The sequence below is a fragment of the Mercenaria mercenaria genome, chromosome 8, assembly GCF_021730395.1.
Source record: "Mercenaria mercenaria strain notata chromosome 8, MADL_Memer_1, whole genome shotgun sequence".
Classification (NCBI taxonomy): Eukaryota; Metazoa; Mollusca; class Bivalvia; order Venerida; family Veneridae; genus Mercenaria; species Mercenaria mercenaria.
This window is the reverse complement of record NC_069368.1, coordinates 5,502,130-5,522,517: the sequence shown is the minus strand read 5'-3', so window position 1 is coordinate 5,522,517 and position 20,388 is coordinate 5,502,130. Positions and strand designations below refer to the sequence as shown.

General features: G+C 36.8%; 1 protein-coding gene and 2 long non-coding RNA genes across 4 annotated transcripts in view; 2 read left to right on the top strand and 1 right to left on the bottom strand.

Moving 5' to 3' along the window:
• LOC123523149 (uncharacterized) overlaps window positions 1-20,388 on the bottom strand; it is a 251,417-nt gene that overhangs the window by 203,465 nt on the left and 27,564 nt on the right. The gene's annotated exons all lie outside the window — the stretch shown is intronic.
• LOC123523152 (uncharacterized) lies at window positions 3,447-6,297 on the top strand. Its single transcript, XR_006681048.2, has 3 exons — window positions 3,447-3,850; window positions 5,723-5,881; window positions 6,165-6,297. It is a non-coding gene; the product is annotated as an uncharacterized LOC123523152 (long non-coding RNA).
• Window positions 10,191-14,452, top strand: LOC123523151 (uncharacterized). The gene is made up of 3 exons (XR_006681047.2): window positions 10,191-10,453; window positions 11,230-11,350; window positions 14,360-14,452. It is a non-coding gene; the product is annotated as an uncharacterized LOC123523151 (long non-coding RNA).

Below are 20,388 nucleotides of genomic sequence, written 5' to 3'. Positions count from 1 at the left end.
CAGTTGTAGTCACCTTCTCAAGGCTGCCTGATCGTCAGTTACACCTATTGCACCTTCGTTACCAATTATTACTGCACTGGTCTGCTCGTGTGCGTGATCTATTGCCATTGCAGAAACAGGTTGCTTAGACTTTAAACTTCCTCGCACAGAACTCTTGATACAGCTATGGATGTCAACATTCCAAAGAAATGGATAGAAATTCAACGCGCGTAGTTGATGTTATTGTTAGCAAGGAAAAGAGATATTTACACGGAAAGGGCTTGGCGGTACGAAATGGGATGACATTTGTCCACGAAATGCCCTTACTAAAGAGATTATAACACGTTCCATTAAAAACACAAGATGCCAGAAAGAAAACTGGGGACTCTCGCACAGTAATAACAATAAGCCTCTTTAAGGAGTATCAAGAGACTGCATGCTGTGACCTGATGCAAGCTACGTGTTCGAGTTACGCTACGCATATAGGGAAGACGCGGCAGTTTCAGAAGAAGCTATTTCTGTTTCAGGCTCTTGTCTAACCACTTGAATGAAGTAAAGATCCAACAGACTTTAAAGCAGCCATTTCAATGTGAAATCCCCTAAACATGATGACAAATTTGTCTCCGCTGTATGGTGGAGGCCATTTCCACTGTATTTGTTTTGTAAGGAAGTAAGTGTAAAATGGCACTTTCGAGAAAATCGATAAAAACTGTCTACTGATTTTATTTCTGCCGTCATTTATACAGAATTTTGCACATACAAGTATAAGGTATTTCTGCGATAATTCATGATATTGATCCTTCTTAATAATCGTTAAATCTTTTTACAGTTGACAAATAAGCTCTTACTCCCTTTAAACATTTAGCGAGATTCTTTACCTTAGTTTAAGTAAAAAGGCCCTATCTACCGCTTTACCCACTTTAGCACGAATTTCGAAACAATTTGTTTCTTAAACTTATGGTTATATCTACCGGTTACAACATTTTTCACTTTATCTTAAGTAATTTAACAGTTGCATTTTCCACTTACAATTCTGAAACTAAGGTAATTGGACATTATAATGTAAATTCTAAAAACTGCACTTTGGTTTAAAGGTAGCAGCCCTGTACCAGTTACTGTGTTTGTTTGTTTGTTTTAATTTGGGGCTGATTGATATAATTGGACAAGGTGTCTTTTTACAACGCTCTGCTATAAGACCGCTTTTTTTAGAGTTTCATTACTTTAATAACTAGACCACGGAGGGACATTTTCCGTTTAGATCGGGAAAAATATGTATACAATTCTAATATCTTGTTGAGTGGTTAATAGTTTCTGTAAGACAATTTAAACAATAAACCAATATTATCGAATGGTAATTTATAAAGATTGTAACATACATAATGTAACAGTTAAACATGTCAAAAGTGTAAGAAAACCTAACTGTTTCAGTATACAATTCATTTAATTGCAACGTCAGGTCAGCAGCAGCAAATGCAAGACCAGATTCAAAATCAGTTCAACCGGGTCCTCTCAAACTGTAAAAGTTATTCCAGTCAAATGATTCCAACGTTTAAAGTGGAAAAGCTATGTACAAGAAAAACGCAATTTCCAAACCCTCAAATCTGCTACTGTGCCGACTTTCACACAAGATTGCAAGAGAAACCCTGTTGAACATACAACTAGTATCAGATATCTTACCGCAAATTAGTTATAACATTCGTAACCAGTAACTTAAATTCTCAATTTTTTATACCACTGGTATTTGTGTCCGCCTTTTGGCATCAACACGAGACAAAGATTTCTCAACTTTCGAATACATGGACTGCAATTTGAGCATGTAAAATTTCATTTTGCGTCTAGCTGTCCTTTATAGACCACCACCATTCCGGGGAAATGGACTTAAAATAGGAGACTTTCTTGAGAATGAATGGCCCAATTTTCTATCTAGATTTGCAACAACTGACAAACAAATTATCATTGTTGCAGATTTAAACTTTCATTTTGACATTCCGACTGACAGACACACAGCTAACCTTGTAAGTACTTTGGATGCACACGAAATGAAACAGCATGTAAATGAAGCCACTCACGTCAATGGACATATCCTGGATGTTGTCATAACTAACGTTGACATCGTGTCAAACATTGAAGTCACTGATCTAGGTCTGTCAGTCAACAGTGGTAAGGTCGCTCGCGATCATTTCTCTGTGACTTTTAAAGCAGAGGCTTCTAGGCCTCCACCGATAAGAAAAACTGTTTCCTTTCGAAAACTTAGGGCAATTGATGTTGACTCATTCAAAGGGAATCTTCTGAAGTCAGAGTCCTTGAAAGCAATCATGCAAAAGACAGATGTTGATGAGTTAATGAAAATACACACACAAGAACTTACATCAATTATTGATAAGCATGTACCATTGCGCACAAAACCTATTCAGAGACCAACCTGTCCCTGGTATACACAAGAACTGCATGATGCTAAATATTTAAGGCGCAAGTTGGAACAGAAATGGCGCAAATCGATACTGACAATAGACCACCAGCTTTACAGAGATCAGTGTGCAACAGTAAATAGGTTACTAAAAAAGGCAAAAATACATTTCTACTCGGATAAGGTATAATCTTGCCAAAAAGATTCATAGGGTCTTTTCAAAACCACAGAACATCTGTTTGATTCAAAGAGTCTTTTCAAAATCACAAAACATCTGTAAGGTGCTACAAATGACATCACTTTACCAAAAGCTGCATTCTTCAAACAACTCGCTCAAGACTTTAGTGACTTTTTCATAAGGAAAATAGACAAAATATGGACGAACAAAGCATCCTGTTTTGTATCTGACATTACTGAGGACACTGAAACACAACCATCAATGGAGGACTGCCTAAACTGTTTTACTCCAGCAACACCAGAAGAAGTGAAGAATATTATTCAGGCATCTCCATGTTAGTCGTGTGAATTAGACCCAATACCAGCTTGGCTTTTAAAGACATGCCTTGACGAGCTCCTTCCGGCTTCGACAAAAATTATCAACACATCACTGGAAACCGCGTATGTTCCAAGAGAATTTAAAAAGTCTAACATTAAACCTTTTTTGAAAAAACAGGCCTTGATTCCAATGAACTAAAGACCTACAGGCCTGTTTCAAACCTACCTTTGGTCTCAAAAGTACTGGAAAAAGTAGTAGATAAACGCATTGAGTGCCACCTGACTTCGAAGAACCTACATGAACAGCATACAGAAAGCATTACTCGACAGAAACTGCACATCTCAAAGTTCAAAATGACATTCTTCAATCCCTGTATCAAAACGAAATCACAATGTTGGTAATGCTTGACTTATCAGCTGCGTTTGATACTATCGACGATGAAACGTTGCTTAAACGCTTGGAAAAGGACTTCGGGATCATTGGCAAACCACTAAAGTGGATGACTTCTTATCTTAATGACCGCTACCAAACAGTGGGCCCGTCTTATCAAGATACTTACGAGAATATTTCTCGTATCTTTCTCGTAAGTCTCTCGCAAGGTTCTCGTAAGTCTGGCAGGTGTCTTATGAAAATTATCGTAGCTACGATATCGTAAGTTTCTACACAAAATCCTCGTAAAGTTACGAGAGGGTCAGGGGTCTCGTAAATACTTAAGATATCGTAAATAAAACGGCGGCATCCGTGTGAGCAACCACTACGAAACTTTTCTGCCGAAAATACTACAGATTGTTCTGCAGTAAAACTTGATTATCCGTGTACATGTTGCACAACAGTGGATGAACTACGTCATCGATCATACAGCACGCGCTTTTGGTCAGTGCGACACGAAGCAGAAGCGAGTGTTAAAACACAAAAATTCTGTTTATCTTCGCTTCCTGTGTTGTCAGATCAAATGGAGGAACATGCTGGTAATAATTATTGTAGAAATATTCGGTTATTTAGGTATAATTTTATTAGTATCAATATTGCAGACATTCATCATCAACGGTTATTTGTGGTCGACTCGTACCCTATTTACTTCGTATCTGTGTTTTTATCATCTATATAATAAAAGTAACTGAATGTGCACGAGACTTGATTTACAAGTTATAATATAAAAATAAATTAAATAGGCATCAATGATCTATATTCGATACGGAAACATGCGCGGATCCAACCAATAGGGGTCTGACCGGCCCCCTAACCAAGACCAGGAAGGTTTAGCTAATTACGTATCGACCGTTCCAGCTATGACAAACGTGTGTCTATATACACTAAATATTTTGATGGTGTGTTTTTTGCGTGTTTGGTAAGCTAGGGGGTCCAGGGGCATGCCTAACTCCCCACCGCCCCCTCCCTTCTCTGCAAAATTTTGAAATTCAGTGCTTCATTTCCTGCATTCTGGGGCATTTTAGGAGCATTTAAGAACACATTTTCCACTGCAATTTTATATACAATATACTCTTTGTTTTCACTGTTTTAAGGACTAACATGTTATGTGTGGGAAAATAATAAAATTAAGTTTTCTTAAAGGTAAAATTCTTAGTTTCTTTGAGATAATTAACATAAATATGAATTACGTCAGGGTCGTATGTAGCAGCTGCCACATACACTGTAAATGCAGTCCTAATGTTGATTTTTCGAAAAAAAACATTTTTTCCTTCTTTTGAACTTCTTTCTTTTTACGCCCCCGAAGGGAGGCATATAGTTTTTGAACCGTCTGTCCGTCTGTCGGTCTGTCAGTCTGTCCGCAATTTTCGTGTCCGGTCCATATCTTTGTCATCGATGGATGGATTTTCAAATAACTTGGCATGAATGTGTACCACAGTAAGACGACGTGTCGCGCGCAAGACCCAGGTCCGTAGCTCAAAGGTCAAGGTCACACTTAGACATTAAAGGATAGTGCATTGATGGGCGTGTCCGGTCCATATCTTTGTCATCGATGGATGGCTTTTCAAATAACTTGGCATGAATGTGTACCACAGTAAGACGACGTGTCGCGCGCAAGACCCAGGTCCGTAGCTCAAAGGTCAAGGTCACACTTAGACATTAAAGGATAGTGCATTGATGGGCGTGTCCGGTCCATATCTTTGTCAACCATGGATGGATTTTCAAATAACTTGGCATGAATGTGTACCACAGTAAGACGACGTGTCGCGCGCAAGACCCAGGTCCGTAGCTCAAAGGTCAAGGTCACACTTACACGTTAAAGGTCATTTTTCATGATAGTGCATTGATGGGCGTGTCCGGTCCATATCTTTGTCATTCATGCATGGATTTTAAAATAACTACGCATGAATGTGTGGCACAGTAAGACGACGTGTCGCGCGCAAGACCCAGCTCCGTAGGTCAAAGGTCCTAAACTCTAACATCGGCCATAACTACTCATTCAAAGTGCCATCGGGGGCATATGTCATCCTATGGAGACAGCTCTTGTTTTTTTTTTTATTTTCGAGGGGGGTCCGGACCCCACCTCTAGATCTGTGCATGGGACAAATGCCTACAATCAAAGGGTATGTTTGACAGTATTGCAACTAATATGACCTGTCTGTATTGAAGATATGTTTATTGGATATTAAATCCAAGGAATTGACTTGCCCTCCAATAAATTAACTGAACGCCACCTAGCCTGCATTATAACCGCCAGGTAACCAGATGCCTATCTGGCTTGAAATCTTGATTTGACATATTTGTGATATTACATATGTCATGCAATGTAAGTTACAAAAGAAACATTCTTATCACACAAGTTTGGTATCACAGATTATTATAATGTCTTTAAATCTTAATTAATGTTGCAGAATGCCAGAAGATATTACAGACAACAATACTGCTCAGTGCAGTAACCAGACCTGGAAAAAAGCACTGCTCAAGGCAAACTTTTGGGACAGAGCGCTGCATACATGGGTTTACGCACAAACTGAGATTTTGCAAGTCCACTGTCAAAGTCATAAAGGGAGGTAATAAAAGGAGTGGAATCCATAATACCTTTTAAACTGTTAAGCAGATATTTAAACCTATGACAAATATATGAGTTATTATTGAGATAATAATTATAGAAAATAGGAAATAGCAAGAAAATGATATTTTTTATGTTCATAATAAAAAAAAATTGGCTGCCAATTATAAGCAAAGTCATTATAACCCTTCAAAGGTAGTTTGTCACATTAAACCAACTCTTTCTGTTTTCATAATATTGTATTATAAATAAAATTCTAAACAGTGACATTATTTTTGTAACAGATGGTGGACAATGTTGAACATTGAGTTGAAGTCCTGGAATCTCGGTCAACTGCAGATAGCAGCATGACGTAAAGCAGACGTCTTGTTTCCCACTCGAATTTTAGTCAGGTATTCTTGGTGGTATGTGACAAATAAAAACAATGAGTATTTTTCCGTCCTCTTGAATTCATATATATAGAACCAGGGAAAATGTCAATAAAAGTTTATAAAATGTTTAAAAGGAAGTAATCATAAAATTCCTTCATTCAAAAGATATATATCTTTATATATATACGGATTTGATTCAAACTTGAAATACTTATTCCTCATCATCATGCACATCATCTGACATGAGGGCCATAACTCTGGCACCAATATTTCATGAATTATTCCCCCTTTTCACTTAGAATTTCAGGTTAAAGTTTTGATGCACTTTCACTCTATCTCTGTTATTACTGAATGGATTTGATTCAAACTTAAAATAGTTGTTCAACATCATCACCCACATCATATGACACAAGGTCATTAGGTGCATAACTCTGGCACAATGTTTTCATGAATTATTCCCCCTTTTCACTTAGAATTTCAGGTTAAAAGTTTTGGTGCACTTTTACTCTACCCCTGTTATTCCTGAATGGATTTGATTCAAACTTAAAATAGTTGTTCAGCATCATCACCCACATCATATGACACAAGATGCTTAACTCTGGCACAATTTTTCATTAATTATTCCCCTATTTACTTAGAATTTCAGGTTAAAGTTTTATGCACTTTCACTCTATCTCTGTTATAACTGAATGGATCTGATTCAAACTTAAACAATTGTTCAACATCTTTACCCTTATCATATGACACAAAGTGCATAACTCTGGGACCAATTTTTCATGAATTATTTCCCCTTTTTACTTAGAATTTCAGGTTAAAGTTTTGATGCACTTTCACTCTGTCTCTGTTATTACTGAATGGATTTGATTCAAACCTAAAATAGTTGTTCAACATCATCACCCACACCATATGATGCAAGGTGCATAACTCTGGCACTAATTTTTCATTAATTATTCCCCCTTTTTACTTAGAATTTCAGGTTAAAGTTTTGATGCACTTTCACTCTGTCTCTGTTATTACTGAATGGATTTGATTCAAACTTAAAATAGTTGTTCAACATCATCTCATCACCCACACCATATGATGCAAGGTGCATAACTCTGGCACCAATTTTTCATTAATTATTCCCCCTTTTTACTTAGAATTTTAGGTTAAAGTTTTGATGCACTTTCACTCTGTCTCTGTTATTACTGAATGGATTTGATCCAAACTTAAAATATTTGTTCATCATCATCACCCATACCATATGATGCAAGGTGCTTAACTCTGGCAACAATTTTTCATTAATTATTTCCCCTTTTTACTTAGAATTTTAGGTTAATGTTTTGATGCACTTTCACTCTGTCTCTGTTATTACTGAATGGATTTGATTCAAACTTAAAATAGTTGTTCATCATCATCACCCACACCATATGACACAAGATGCATAACTCTGGTACCAATATTTAATGAATTAAGCCCCTTTTTGCTTAGGATATACTTATATAGTGTTTTAATACATTTTATCTTTACCTCTCTTATTACTTTAAGTTGATATTTTTGACATAGGCTCAGGCTATTGTGCAATATCTTCATCCACAATTGGAGTCATTTAACACTCCAGTGACAGCTCTAGTTTCAGATGTGCCCAGTTTCACTATCCAGCACCGAAATAGTCGAGCGCACTGTCTCCTGTGACAGCTCTTGTGTCATAACTAGCTTTAATAAACCAGGATAAGTTTGAACATGTATTAGCTTTACATTTTCAGGTATGAAACCTGGAGTCAACACAGGTTTTTAGAGGTCTGCAAGTACAGAGTTTTAAATTGTGAAAAAAAAGTAAGTTATTTTTGTCTTTCCTAAGACATTTTGGACATGTTTAAGACTTATACATGCTATACATATTCACTTTTACTTCTAAGAATTTATCAAATAATATGTCATACCAGATAGCACACAGTACTGTTTGTCCATATAGAGTACACCTTTTATTTGCTTGAAAATATTTTGACTTTTCGCAACTGATGCGGTATCAGTTGCCCTTTGTTGCTGTGCATTTGAAACTCACGCTAGGGGTATAGCGTTCTTTCATGCAGGAAAGATATAATCCAGCTAGTTTACATAGTGTTGGTTGTTAAAACAAGTGCCTGCTCTTGCCTGAAACAATACCTGGGGTCTTCTGCCACCATCAAAAGCTTGAAAGTCATACTTAAAAATCAGTTTGCTACCTTTAAGTTCCTTATGTTTTGATGTTAACAAGAAAGCAGTTACATTGAACACACCACAATGAACTGAAAATATGCTTATATGGCTTGATGAACTAAATTAGATTTTAGCTGAAATTTCTACAAATTAAAAATTAATCCATCATGTTTAATAATGTGCCACAGGAGTTTTACATGTCAGCAGGTTTCTCAAGCACTACTTTATGAAATGCTTTAAAAGGTCAGTCACATATCGAGGGTTCAACGCAATAAGGGCGTATCTACATATGATTATTATATGTAGATACGCCCTTATTGCGTTGAACCCTCGATTTGTCATGTCTTCTTTATCATTAGTTGATCTCACAGACAGGTCACATAGAGCTCTCTAGCTTTTATTATGTCAGAATTGTGCCTCTTTTTAATTTAGAGATTTTGGTGACAGTTTTGCCTGTGTCTCAAAAACTACTAGGCCTTTATAAATTACTTTGCTGTCATCAGATAACATCACAGGGCAAGTTGTATAACTCTAGCTTTAGTCTTGCAGAATTGTGCCCCTTTTAATTTAGAAAATTTTAATATTTAAAGATTAATGCATGCAAGCTGGTTTCTCATAAACAACTTCCAATATGATGATGATATTATTTTCAGCTGTAGAATAGTTAAATACACATATACATCCATACACATAAACATGGATGTATATGTGACAGCCCTGATTTTAAGGGTTTGGATATTAATATTTTAAAATTAGAGTTATCTCCCTTTGTTAGTTTTATTGTGTTTTGTGTGCATTCATGTGCATTGACCCTAGGTCAAAATTTTCCCTCTAAAATGCTTTCATTTCATTGGATTAGGCTTTCATAAGATACCTGGTCATTGTCTGTAACTGAATACTAGGGATATAAACTAGCTATTTTTATTTAGGGACCCAGACTGTCAAAAATGAATGTTAAAGGTTAGGTATATAGGCATTTTCTCCAACAATTAAGGGGCCCAGCCCAAAATCTACGAGCCATGGACTACTGGGCCCATGCTAATTTATATCCCTGAATACATGTATTGAGCTTTTTATTTTAAAACAGTTGAATTCATATTGGATTAAATACAGATTTTTTTTTATTTCACTCATTAAGCAATGGTCACATTTACGTTCACGCACGTAGTTGGTCGTAGTTCATTTTAAACGTAGTTTGTCGTACGTTGAAGTACGTGTAAGTACGAACAACTACGTTCAACTACGAGTAAATCGGGTAGGGTTAACTAGGGTATCACTACGTCTTACCACGAGTTACTACGTTACACTACGTATATACTACGATCGAAGTACGAACAACTACGACAAATTACGATCAACTACGTTGAGCTACGGAAAAGCGTTTAGCCGTAGTGGAGCCCTAGTTTAGTTTAGCCGTAGTGGAGCCTTAGTTGATCGTAGTTGTCGATGTGTTTTTCTTGTACTACGATCAAAACCGATACACACTACTGTTAAGTACGATCAAGTACGTTTAACTAAGATCAACTACGTTCAAACTACGGTCACACTAGGGTCAAAACATCGTAGTTAATCGTAGTCAGATTTTGAACATGTCGAAAAAATTATTTGCTTACTACGGACAAATTATAAGTTCGAACTACGATCATTACTACGTTTGACTACGATTATCTACGTGTAACTACGCTTAGTACGATCAACTACGATCAACTACGATCATTCCTTACTACGATTAACTACGTGTAGTGTGACCACGCCATTACAGTTTGTAATTATCAATTCAATGATCTCGTAAAGTGCTTAGTAATGATTTTATCTTTTATGCTTTTGGCTCATTCTATTTAGACAGTTTGTTAATATTTTGTTTCATAATTGGCAAACTTTCTTATATCACGGTCTCATTCTATATTTGCACTATAAACCATTTAATCATTTACAGACCTCTAACCGGATCACAGAATGTGTGTGTGTGTTATGCTGTGCTGAGATATTGCTGTGACATATGGTGCTTTTAGGTCCACAACCTGGTATGCATAATTTGTTTTTGTAACCTGTAATTAATGGCATAGCAATGTACATTTTAGTTTACATACTTCCTGAAGTTTATGTATTTTAGCCGTAATATGCCACTACTCACACATGTATATGTTTGAGCCTGAAATGTTATTATTTGATTAAGAGATATGTTTAATATGAACTGTATGGTATTTTGTGTAACAACTTTGTGTGTTACATGATTGTAAGTATTTATAGTAAGTATTGTTCATATTATGTATTTTCAGGATGTGTTATACTAAATACTATGGAGATACTAATATTAAAATAGTAAAACTGCAATTGGTTGACTTTAACAAAGGAACGAGAAGAACCCATCCCCATAAACACAATTAGTTTTTACAGCCAATCATTATGGCATCCTATAGAAACTAACAGAGTGGCATATACATATTCTATATCACTGTAGGTTGAAATTATTGTTTTGCCCATACCAAAGTTTTAGAAATGGGTAGATTATCATTTTTTTTTTTCACAATACAGTGTTGAAACTAGAATTGCAGACGGAGCAATTTGTACTTACATGTAAAAAATATTAAACAGTTCTTACATTCTACTAAACTTCTTTCAGAAATTGCGCTAAAGTAATACAGTGATTATGACTGAAAGAAGATAATAGGATATTTGTTTTCATCTAGAGAAAATAAAATGAGGATTGGAACAATTTTGGTTAGTCAGTTGAAGTAGTTGAGGGTGGTTCTTTACATTATTTGATGGAAAAACATGTATATATGTTTAATTTTTTCAGGTATTATATGAGTTGACATCTGTACAAGACATCCTACTGTAGACAGTTCTGAGTGAGCAATGGCCCAAGACACCTTGTTAATGCTGCCCTGTTATCTACTGAGTTTCTAAATACAAGTCAAGTAAGTACTTGCTAAACTGAATTCATTTGAAGCTTTTTTAGCTTGACTATATGAAGTATATGGACAGCCGTCCTACTTGCCCCGGCATCCATGTCTACACCTGTTAGTACAGTGTGGATTTGCTTCAAACTTAAAACCACATCATATGACACAAGGGACAAAACTCTGGCATCAATATTTCATAAATTATTCCCCTTTTGTACTAAAAATTTCAGGTTAAATTTTCAGTGCACTTTTCATTCTAGTAATTATTAATTAATTAAAACTTGAAATACATTGCAGTTGTTCCACATCATCTCCCACATCATAATGACACAAGGTAAAAAAAAAATACACAAAAATGCCAAATTGTACTTACTTAAAGCTTTAATCTGTGTCATGTTGGGTCAAAAACAAGGTCACTCGGTCGAATCAAAGGAAAGCTTGTAAACACTATAGAGGTCACAGTTGTGACTCTATCTTTATGAAACTTTTGAAACTGGGTCATGTGGGTCATGGTTTCCGGATGATAACTCATGAAAGGCTTGACCGATTTTTAGCTCGACTATTCGAAGAATAGGGGAGCTATTCTACTCGCCCCGGCGTCGGCGTGAGCGATAGCGTGCGCGTCACACAAATGTTAAAGTTTGCGTACCACCCCAAATATTTTCAAAGTCCATTGAGATATTGCTTTCATATTTTGCATACTTGTTTACCAATATGAACCCAGTCTGTAAAAAGTAGGAGGTAACTCTATCAAGCATTTTGACTGAATAATGGCCCCTTTTCGACTTAGAATAAATGTTAAAGTTTGCGTACCACCCCAAATATTTTCAAAGTCCATTGTGATATTGCTTTCATATTTTGCATACTTGTTTACCAACATGAACCCAGTCTGTAAAAAGGAGGAGGTAACTCAATCAAGCATTTTGACTGAATTATGGCCCCTTTTCCACTTAGAATCAATGTTAAAGTTTGCGTACCACCCCAAATATTTTCAAAGTCCATTGAGATATTGCTTTCATATTTTGCATACTTGTTTACCAACATGACCCCAGTCTGTAAAAAGGAGGAGGCAACTCAATCAAGCATTTTGACTGAATTATGGCCCCTTTTCGACTAAGAAGAAATGTTAAAGTTTGCGTACCACCCCAAATATTTTCAAAGTCCATTGAGATATTGCTTTCATATTTTGCATACTTGTTTACCATCATGACCCTAGTCTGTAAAAAGGAGGAGGCAACTCTATCAAGCATTTTGGCTGAATTATGGCCCCTTTTCGACTTATAATATGCTTATTGTAATGTTAAAGTTTTACTCATTGCTTATATTATACTATCAAGCACTGAGAATAGTCGAGCGCGCTGTCCATTGACAGCTCTTGTAATAATTTTTGGTACACAAGTGTAACATTAGAAAATACATGTCAAATTTGAAATTGGGGTCAGTAGGTCAATGGTCAAGGCCACACTGACCCTGAACAGTTAAACAGTTTCCGGATGATAACTTGAGAACGCTTGTGCCTAGGATCATTAATTTTGGTACACTGGTGTAACATCATAAAATGCAAGTTAAATTCGACTTTGATGTCTGTAGGTCAAAGGTCAAGGCCACAGTGACTCGGAACAGTTAAATGGTTTCCGGATGATAACTTGAAAACGCTTGGGCCTAGGATCATGAATTCTGATACACAGGTGTAATATCATATAATACAGGTCAAGTTTTACTTTGTGTTCAGTAAGTCAAAGGTCAAGGTCACAGTGACTCGGAACATTTAAATGGTTTCCAGATGATAACTTGAGAACGCTTGGGCCTAGAATCTAAAATTTTCGTACAAAGGTGTAACATCATGAAATACAGGTCAAGTAAAACTTTGAGGTCAGTAGGTCAAACGTCAAGGTCACAGTGACTCGGAACAGTTAAACGGTTTCCTGATGATAACACGAGAATGCTTGGGTTTAGGTTAATGAAAATGATAAAGTACAGGTCAAGTTTGACTTTGAGGCTAGTAAGTCAAAGGTCAAGGTCACAAAAACACAAACAGTTAAACGGTTTCCGGATGATAACTTGACAACACTTGCGTCTAGGTTAATGAAAATTGATAGGGAGGTTGGTTATGACCAGCAGATGACCCTTACAGATTTTGAGGTCAGTAGGTCACAGGTCGGACAATAACTTCAGAACGCTTGGGACTAGGATCATGAAACTTAATAGGGAGGTTGGTCATGACCAGCAGATGATTTGTATTGATTCTGATTTCCAAAGGTCAGAGTGACCCGGAACATTTAAACCTTCTCTGGACAATAACTTGAGAACGCTTGGGCCGAGGATCATGAAACTTCATAGGGAGGTTGATCATGGCCAACAAATAACCTCTTTTTTTATTTGTCAAAAGTAGGTTATAGCATATAGTATAAGAAATATTCTATAAGTAGGTAATTACATACGGAGTTATTTGAAAGAGTTTATATTATATAAAACTTGTATAAAGCCCTGACCCTTGCCATGTTAATAATAAATTACCTCTCTTGATTTTGAGGTCAGTAGGTCAAAGGTCAAGCATGTTCACTGTCGACATTGGCTTAGTTCTGTGACAAGGACATATTGTGGGGGGTATAATTCGTCACTCCTGTGACAACTCTAGTTTTCATTAAAATTGATCTATAGCATCATTGTAAGGTCATCTCTCAAATTTGTTCAAATGAGGGCACATGACCTGTTTTATGCTTTTAAACTTATCACAAATATTATTATTCATGATTCAGTGTGTCATAAATATATTCACTGTCATATGGTCAAGGTCTTGGGCCTTCTTAATTCGTCCGTCACACTAGCTGGTGTACTCAGTTGCTCTTACAGTTACCATACATGGGATGATTAGGCTTAAGAAGTAGATGATCCCAAATGTTTTGGGAATTAGTAGGTCAAGGTCATACTGATCAGAGGAACAACCCATCATGGGGGCATACACGTTCTTCAAACAGCTCTTAGGAATATGTGGCTCTTGACTGATTTTTTTTTAATTTTCAGGTATCCATCAAAGATTGGCCATGCATGGTGTTTACAGAACTGAAAGCCAAGCTGTTATTTTTGAAAATTTATTATAAAGTTCTAAATGGAAATACAATTTGAAAAATACAGACAACTTCTTGTATTTTTATGCTACCACTTAACCATAGTGTTAATTGATCGATTACAGACATAAATGTATGCCGTGAAGTTCAGTTTAAAATTACTAAATATAAACGCTGTAACAGGAGGATTGGTCAATAGCTAAAAGGTCAAGTTCTAAGGCCATTATTCACAAGCCAAATACTTTTGTGTCTCTAAATCTCGTATAGGGAGAAGATGTCAAAAGGTCATATTTATGCCCAACTTTGAATAGGTGGTGAATTGCTTTGCTCATTGTTGGTCTGTCGGCATCGTTTTAATCCCCAGCCATAAGTGGTGGGAAGTTATAGGAATGGTCTCTGTCCTTACGACTGTCCGTAACATTTTGTATCGCTAAGTATATCCTACTAGTCTAAGGATTTTCATGAAACTTAGGTCAAATGATCACCTCATTAAAACGATGTGCAGAACTTATGAGTCAAACATATCAGCTCAAGGTCAAGGTCACAACTCAAGCTCAAAGGTTTGAGCCGTCCGTTTTATGTCTGCTCTGCATCTCCTAATCCCCATGAACGATTTTCATGAAACTTGGGTCAAATGATCACCTCTACCTCTTCAAGACAGTATACAGACCTTGCCAGTCAGCCATGTTGGCTCAATGTCAAAGGTTTGAGCTCTGTATCTCCCAAACTCCTTGAATTATTTTCATGAAACTTTGGTCAATTGATCACCTCATCAAGACAATTTTAAGAACTTATGAGTCAGCCATGTTGGCTTAGGGTCAAGGTCACAACTCAAGGTCAAAGGTTTGAGCCTTCATTTTGGGTCTGCTCTGTATCTTCTAAACCCCTTGAAGATTTCTCAAATTCATAGATGTTGTCATATAATTAACAGTGCTTCCGCCCATTACTATCAGCCCTTTCACTATCTATAACAGCGGCGGGGGACAGCTGTCTTTCAGACTGCCTTGTCTGATCAGTAACTAGAGAATACTTGTGCCTACAGTAGTCAAACTTCATGGGACTATTACCTGTAGACAGCAGATGACCCTTCCTGTTGTTGGGATCAGTGGAATAACTTTCATAGTAATTTTGAGACTGTAAACAGTTTCCGACCAATATTTCAAGAGTGCGTTGGCCTACTGACGCCAAGCTTTATACAGGTGTCTGTGGTAAGTAGACTTCTATTGTCACAAGGACGTTGAGACTGAAAACTTTGTCTGCTGTATACTTGAAGAGTGCTGTAGCTGACAAATTTAGAACTACAATATGATTTCCTGTCGTCATCAAATGATCATTACGGGTCAGTTGTTTGAGGGTCATGGTGACCTGTAGACTGAAAATGTTCTCCAGTCAATATCTGAAGAACCCTTTAGCCTACAGCCATTAAACGTCCTAGGGAGATTGAATGTAAATGACCCATACTTTTTACGTGCCAGTATGTCGAAGGTCATGGTCACTGACCCTTAGACTGAAACGTTTCTGCTTATTAACTAGAACACTTTCCTACTCTTACTTCACAGGGGCCTCCATGGCCGAGGGGTTAAGGTCGCTGACTTCAAATCACTTACACCTAACCGACTTGGGCTCGAGCCTCACTCGGTGTGTTGAATTCTTCATGTAAGGAAGCTATTCAGCTAGCTTACGGAAGGTCGGTGCCCGCTCATGACGAAATAATACACGGAGGGGCACCTGTGGTCTTCATTCACCATCAATGCTGGAAAATCGCCATATGATTTATAATTGTCGGTGTGAATTAAACAACAACAAAAAAAAAAACTAACTTCACAGACTTATTTTCTATTTTCAACATACGACACTTGAGGTTTTTTCTGTTGATGAGTCAAGGTCAAAGTGAAAAAGATGCTCATTCATATGATTTACAGACTAAGCTGGGGTTTGAACCTGTATTGGAAGTATGGGAAGTTTTTTGTTATCACTAGGTTAAGAAAAAAACAGCCATAAGTGTCATTTCGTCATGATCTGTACGAAACAAGGCTGGAATTTTCGTAAAATCGCGATCAAGTCTGAAATTTGGATCAAAAACTAGATCAAATCGCAAAAATACACGTTTACAAGCAATGTCACATTTTCTACTTTTGTTGTTTTTGTTTTGATGAATTCAAGTTACAAACTGTTATCTGCGTGCAAAATATTCATCACTAGTTGAAATCATAGCGTTAGAAACTCGCACACTGTTTCTGTACACCTGTCCTGTCAACTTCAAGTATTTCGACAGAGTAAGATAGGCATGTCTGCCAGGTCGAAAAATTCTGAATAGTACATGCAATAATTAATCACAGGTGCCAATCCGGGCATTCTTTTAAGAACGAGTGGAAACTGTTATAAATACTGACCTCCCGTAAGCCATACTGAAAACATCCTCACGTGATGTTTCGAACCCACAGCGAGGCAAGTGATTCGAAGTCAGCGACCTTTACCACTCGGAGACACCATCCATTAATCTTACCAAGCAACTGGTGCAACGCAATGCATGGAAACATGGTACCGTACATTGTCTTGTGTATATTTCTACACATTCATAGTTATTTTAAGCAAATATGAGCCGCGCCATGAGAAAACCAACATAGTGGCTTTGTGCAGTCTGGTCAGGGTCCATGCTGTTCGCTAACAGTTTCTCTAATTCCAATAGGCTTTAAAAGCGAACAGCATGGATCATGACTAGACTGCGCGTATGCGCAGGCTGATCTGGATCCATGCTAATCGCAAAGCCACTTTTTCGTTTTTCTCATGGCGCGGCTCATGTATTACCCAGAGGCACTTGAAAATCTTGCAAATTGGGCCGTGATAGATCGGATCTTTTTCAATGGTGTATCCTCTGTAGTTTATAGGGGATTTAACCGGGCCAAAATCATTTCAGGTAATGTAAAAAAAAATCGTACTGTTTCTAAGTTTGTACATCAGCTCCATTGCCTGTCCTATGGTTTTCCCAGATGTCCGAAAATTGCCTCAAGTTATGTTCAGGGTATGTTCCTGACCTCCTTTACACATCAATAGTTTCTTTATTTCTTACACAATCCTTCAAACAATAACAATTCGTCTGCGTGACACTTATCAATATCCAGATTACTATACTCAGACCGGAACAAGGAACCATACTTTTATACATTCTTTCATGGCACATGTATAAATTTTATATAAAGTCTTCAATGATACATGCATAGGTCTCAGTTTTAAATGCCTTGTTTTGTATCATTTTCACATAACAGTTCTGTCTGAAATAAACATTATTTCTTGGAAATGAAAATTAATTTTCACAAAAACAGAGATTTAGTTTGGGAATACACATATATAAAGGAAGTATAAGACGGGTGATGGTAATGATGGCTCCAATTTTTTGAGTGAGAGTGGTGGGTTTTCAAGATAGATCTAGAGGTATAATTCCCGTGAAAAATTAAGAAAGAAATTTGGTGATGATTTTAAATTTTCATAATACATGGCCGTTTTCGTCATCCAAATTCACAATACAAACACTTGCATTTTACTGTAGCTCAGAGTAAACCGAAAATATCGTAATTGATGACTTATATCTTTATTTTAACATTTCAAAACGATACCGAGTAAGCTTTAGGGGTTTGAGCGTCGCCTGATCCGCTCGCCTATTCTTCCGTTTTCATTGAATCGGAGATCCTCGGTAATGTACGTTATATCACGAATATTAACGGAGTTCCCGAGGGTTATGTTTGTGTCGTCTGCTATTTTACTGAAACGGGAATCCACGGTAATGTACGTAATATCACAGATATTAACGTAGGTTCCAGAGGTAATTCATCCGTGTGTTTGTCCATGCAGTCTTTGTGCACACTTGTCATGTTTTTTTTTCTTTCTTTTTAATATGTCCAATCGTCGTGTCTGAATGAGAATTTGAATGAGAGAAAGAAATATATCGGTCTGTTTTTTATTTCTTTTTCTTTTTTTTAAATCCCTTTGCACTTTTCACCGCCGAATTCCTTCGGCCCTCAGAACAGTCTTTCTACTCCTAAGATCTACTTTCCAGCGATCTTATTTCCAGATTTTATTTCTACTCCTAATTGTGAGATGGTAAATCTTACATATAGAATCTACTAGTAGGCCTACTTCAAATTCAAATCATTTTGAATTATTTAATTCACTTTTGTTGTGGTAAAAAATAATATATATTGTTGACATTGTATTTTGTATTTCTTTACACAATGCGTGAGTTATTGTTTGTGCAATTTTGTATTAGGCCTATTTTATCTTATGTTAGCCTTTTTATATTACGGAATAAGAAAGAGAGTAACGAACCGACGCCGGGAATTGCTGTGACAATAGTAAAATAAAGCCTATGACATTATGATATTTTGTTTGATAAAAAGGTGACTTAATGCCTTGTGGTTCCACATTTAAATATAAATGACTGTGATTAAGATGAAAATGTATTTCAGATTATACACCAACGCACAATCCAGACTCGAAAAAATCACGATTTTTCGAATTGTTTGTAAATTTCTTCTATGGTAGGATCAATCATTGTAAAATATATTTACTTAAAATATTATCAGACCATTTAAAAATCAAACATGCTTCATCATTTGCGCACGATAAACCAATTCTTGGACGATCAGAAAACACATCGAGGATCAATATAGGCTACACATACTTCCTACTAGTTTTGAAAAAAGTGACATGTTTATCCCAGGTGAGAACTACACCCTGTGCTTTGTTCATTTTACACAACGTCAGATCTTCTGAATATGATGTACGCATAAAAATTGCTTTTTTACCAGTCCGAATTCAAACAGACGAAATATGAACACTTGAATATCATCTCAACTATCTAGTTTTCCGGTGCAAATAGTTTGTTTGTGTTTGAGAACACATATATTTTAAACATTTATCTCTCCGCCGAAGAAAACTTTTATAAAATATGCTTATTAAATAAGATTAATAAATTTTATTATATGTTTATGTTTAGATTATGCCGGTTGTTTTGTTACTAAGCAAGTGCCCGTTTTATTTACACGACGTTAAAAAAAAATGTAGACTGCGTCACTGTGTTTAACCAGTTACGAGAAAGTTACGAGGATTGCGATATGCGGACTTACGAGGACGTTGATAAGACGGTTTGTGAGAATCATAAATATTCTCGTAAATCGGAACTTACGAGAAATAGACCTCGCCAGTTTCTCGTAAAGTTACGATATTGATAAGACGGCCCCAGTATCAGTAAATGGCGAACTATCTACTCCAGTCCATATGAAATACAGTGTACCACAAGGATCTGTCCTAGGACCAAAAAACTACACCATGTACACATAACCCGTTGGTTCAATCTGCAGAAGTTAAGTTATGGACTGAATCATCACTTTTACGCCGATGACTCACAATTATACTTACCGTTCAAGCCAAAAAATATTTCCCATCAACACGAAGCCCTATCTCGGATTGAAGTCAGTCTCAACGACATAGTCTCTTGGATGCAGCAGAACATGCTGAAGCTCAATACTGACAAAACTGAGGTCATTTTGTTTCACACAAAAAAAACAAAACGAAGATATCTGCGTGAAAGTAGGACCTTCTCGGATTAAACCATCAATTTGTGTGAAGAATCTCGGTGCTAGAATGGATTCAAACATGGTCATGACACAGCATGTTAACACTCTCTGTAGAGCTAGTTACACTCAACTCCGGCAAATTGGCCTCATCAGGTAGTACATCACAGCTGATGCTACCAAGTCTCTTGTGAACTCTCTGGTTACATCGAAAGCAGACTACTGTAACTCGCTGATGTATGGAATTTCCAAAGATTCACTGCAAAAACTTCAATGTGTACAAAACACATTGGCCCGCATCATAACCAGGACTCCAAGATACGAACACATCACGCCGGTCTTGGAGGAGTTGCATTGGCTTCCGGTTAAGCACCGCATTGAGTTCAAAATCTTGACACTTACATACAAAGCCATG